This window comes from Ischnura elegans, chromosome 5 (assembly GCF_921293095.1).
Source record: "Ischnura elegans chromosome 5, ioIscEleg1.1, whole genome shotgun sequence".
Lineage (NCBI taxonomy): Eukaryota > Metazoa > Arthropoda > Insecta > Odonata > Coenagrionidae > Ischnura > Ischnura elegans.
This window is the reverse complement of record NC_060250.1, coordinates 79,587,844-79,592,615: the sequence shown is the minus strand read 5'-3', so window position 1 is coordinate 79,592,615 and position 4,772 is coordinate 79,587,844.

The following is a 4,772-nucleotide window of genomic DNA, read 5'->3' as shown; positions in this document are numbered from 1 at the left end:
GGTGCAGGCTGATATTTTGTGAAAATCAATTGTAGCATGCCAAGAAAAATACTTTTCTCCTTTCCACATAAATTTTACGCACACGCTTTCTACGCTTCATTTAAGCGTAGAAATGATAAAAAGGCGTTACACGTAGCCTCTCTACCTTGAACAGGTTCTACAGAAGCGGTACATTAAGAAAGATGTTTTGCCGAACGGATAGATATGGGAATTAGTTTTTTCCCCGAACCATACAGGACTTGAATAAATGCTAATCGTAATATTGTTTGAGCACAATCTTCTCTTCATATGTAATCGGCTGGTGTCTTAACACCCCCCACACGCCTTTTGGGCGGCTTGCGGTGTAGTATGTCGATGCAGATAGATGTAGATGAACAAGTACTATTAACAGGCCTCTCTGCCGTGGTCTTTGCAGTCTTAAAACTTTTTATGATATACCTTATGTATTACATGTTTTATGAGATAATTTTAAAAGCTTTATTTTACTAATTTGATCTCATTAACATTCGCATAGCCAGCGTGATGCGTGTGATAAACAATCCCTCTTCTCCGAGCAAGTCGACTGATTTGATTGAGGTATCATTACATTTCACTTAGTCGTCGGAAGCAGGGGCGCGGCTAGGAATTAAGATTAGGGGGGGTTTTAGGCTCAACTAATACTGAGGGGCTTGGGGGGTATGGAATGCCAGCCAGGCTAAGCGAGAGGTGCGGGGGCCCTCCCCAGAAATTTTTTTAAGATAAGTGGTTCCAGATGGTGAATTTACAGCTGTGTGAATAGTTTGATGCTTTATTTGTTAGTCATCCGTCCCCCTAGTATTAGTTACATAATATGTCACACTAAAATATTTTTTTGAAAAAAATTCTCTGATTTTGGGGGGGTATTAATCCCTCAAAACCCCCCACCTCGCTGCACCACTGGTTGGAAGCCCGAATTCTCCCAATATATACAGAATGAACCCATGCATGTCAATATTTGTCATGCATGGAAATATTGACAAAAGGAAATATTGTCAAAAGGAAATATTGACAGTAGTATATATTGAAAAAAGTAAATATTGAAAAAAGGAAATATTGAAAAAAGGAAATATTGAAAAAAGGAAATATTGAAAAAAGGAAATATTGACAAAAGGAAATATTGAAAAAAGGAAGTATAGAAAAAAGGAAAAATTGAAAAATGGAAATATTGACAAAAGAAAATATTGACAATGAATGAATTTTTTACCATGAAATTAATGGTGTTTATCATACGATTTAGTCTTTAAATCAAATTATTCGGAGTGCAGTGGTCAGATGACTCAAAACAACCCTTTCAGTGTCATTTTATGGTCACTCTTATGGTAGCATATTAATTTACTTAAAATTTAATTGCATGTCATACATGCATACATCAATCATTTACCTTGACCTGGATTCCAACACGTATGTCCCGAACTGTACTCCGTGCTGAAACATCAGTTACGAATTCGGGAGATCTGGGTTCAAAACCCGATCAAGGCGAATCCCTTCGGATTTTTCGCACTTAAATGTTTGCTTTCGGTTCAAGGTACTCATTGGCTAACCCGTGGTTATATCTTTAGTAATTTGTTAATGAACTTCTTTTTCTATTCATTCCTCATGATAGAGTAAGTCATTTTCGTTGAACCTCTCCGGTATTTTATCATTTGACTTCATAATTGTATCGCATATGTTTTACTCTACGGTCCGGAGTCGACTCAATTTAGTTCCACATAGGTATGCTTTTGGGAGCCACAGGCCGTGGTAAAACACGTAGCTGGAATTCGGAAGATGAGGGTTCGAAACCCGACCAAGGTGAATCGTTTCGAATTTTTCGCACTTTAATGTGTACTTTCGTATGACACCGTGTATTTGCTCCACTGGCGATACCTTGTGTAATATTTCAATGAACTTCTTTATCTATTAATCCATTAGTGCATAGCGTCTGATATATCGGACACTCGTATATAACTTTTTCTGGGCTCCAGTTGAATTGCGCTACATTTTGACACTATATTAAGTTCAAATGCAAGTCTGTCTTCACCGCCCTGCTAATATTTTAGCTGACTCCTTGAATTTATTGACTTGAGAAGCATTTATGTGGGACATGGAATTGAAAGGATTTTCAGTCACCCGCACGGGGTAAGTAAATTATTTTTTATTGTACTATTTTGCTCACTATGTTGATAACTTTTATCTCATTCTAAAGGCTGATCTTCTCATTTTCTATATTATCAAGTTTTTCTATACCATTTGAATATGTAATCAACACTGGAAAATGACCTTCCGATACATCGGACGGGCTGTATCATTTAAACTATTGATTGTAAGAACTTAAAAATTGCAAAAATAAGAGAAAAAATTAGACTTATTAGGCAGAATAATTACTTTCTAAATGAATATTCGACAAAAATAACTTTATGCACTAATGGGTTAATTCATCATGAAAGAAAAAAGTAATTTTATTCAAACGTCTGTGATATTTCATTATTTGACGCCACATTTTTATCGCACATGTTCAAATCTACGTTGTGGAGTCGACTCAATTTAGTTTCACGTAGGTACGTTTTTGGATGTGACAGGCTCGTTTTTAAAGTTTACCTTCTCCTCCATTCATAGCTCGGTTGGAATGGATGTGGAGGAGTTTGTGTACGTGTGGGCGTATGTGGGAGGAGAGAGAAAATAAGAAAGAGAGGCGGAATTGAGACGGGGAGATGGGGAGGATCTCGTGAGATCAGGTGGCCGACATTCCCTTAGTCTCTCTCCCTCTCTCTCTGCGTGGTGCGCGGTGGGCTGGATGGTTCCAAGGGATAAACTGGATTGGCGGAATAAGGGGTGGGAGCTCACTACTCTACTCAGCCTTCCGGGCTGATTCAGGCGGGAGAAGGGAACCTTTCGTTTGCTGGGTCGCTCCGCAGGTGGATTGTCGACGGGGCGGAAGGGTGAGGAGGAAGGTTGGTATAACGAGGTGGGTGGAATCGTGGCAGGGAAACAGAAGCAGTCCGGGCGGGCAAATGTTGGAGATCTATAGAGCAGGAGTGAAGGAATACCGCACGGGGTTGTGAAGATTTAATTTAGCGGAAATTTTTTTTTTAGCTGATTAGGTGATAAAAATTCATATTCTTGTTAATTCAAATTGAAAACGCAAAAATTCTTGGTGGTGAGGCGACTGAGTAAAGTCCTCGCCTGTCAATCAAGAAGTCGTGGGTTCGATTCCCAACTGGTTAGATAGCCCTAAGCCAGGACATGGTTGTTAGTACAAGGGTAGGTAATTGTTAATCGTTGAGCACCCCGAAATGGAATGGCCAACATATGCCATATTCCGTGATATTGGAATAAATATTAAGAAATTAAAAAATAAATTCCTTCCATGTTATGAAAAACCCGATGTAAAGGACGAAGTATTTTCGGTGGTGAGGCAATAAATACACAAAATTAAATTTTTTTCCATATGTTGTGTAGTAAGTGTTCAGAACTTATGATTGATGTATTTGAGTAATTTTTTTCGTTGTCATTAATTTATAGCGCATATTGTGAGTAGTTAGAATAAAATGATTTTGGGAACTGTGTTTTTTAATTTTTTGTTGCATTATTCGTGTTGTGATTTTAATTTTCTTTTTTGGACTCAGCCATATCTTGTATCCCATTTCAAGGAGAAGCAGGAATGAACAAGTTATTATCTTACTGGAAAGGAAAGTCACAAATGATTGTAAATGCAGTGAAAATGATAAATTCTGGACGGGAAAGTTATTAAAAGTAAAAGTAGCGATGAAGAAGGCCATATCTTTGATGTCCATATCTGTGATACGCTAACTACCGAGAAAAATATTTAGCAACTTAGATGATCAAAGTTAAAAATTTTGAATACTGGCTGTATTTAATTATAAAGCCTGATTTGTAATGCGATGTAAAATTTCCAAGTATTGGCTAATTTTCCTACAAAATGCAAGGAAAATGAAATATAAACGGTTTACATCAAGTAATAAATTTGTACTTCAGTGAACTAAGCGAATTAATTTTGGAGGGTATCAGAAGTATAATAGACAAAATGAAGAATAATGGCTTTAAGCCGGGGTGGAGGCATACTTCTTGATGGCCAAGATAATTTCCAATCGAAAAACGGCTCAATCAATTTGTAACACATTCACGAATGAACTTCCATAAGGGGTGCTATGAAATTCAAACTAAACGGAGTTACTGCAGCTAAGGACATGTGCTAATATACGTAGGTATATTATATGGACTTAAAATATCCATACAATTTTGTATGCTGCAAATATGGCTCTTTCCTTTGAAAATTATCCATTTTCAATGGAACTAACTTATTAAATCAGCGAAGCAGTTGCACAGAATATACTACCTCAGATTTGATTTTTTATGAAAATTTTGTGTCATGAATAAAAGAAATTAGCCTAGTTATCTTCAGTCATACTTGAAAAATTGTTATCGCCACCAAGGTTTAAGAATTTACTGTTAACAACCAGCTTCTGTCATTTTATTTGTATGTAGGCTATCATGAGGTGGATACCTTAGCAGTCCTATTGCAGAAATCCAGTAAAATCAGAGAAAGTATGTATGCTTTTTATTCTTATTCTTTTCCTATTTATATGTTGGTATCGCCGGATATAGTTTGATGCAGACATATGAATGTCAACGGAAAAAATCTCCTTTGTGCTGTCCGCAAATACCCGCTTAAACCTGGCTTACATTAATCCTGAAATATTCAGTATGCTACTGGTCCCGAGGGCGGAAGAGGCATTGTAAATAAGATATGTATA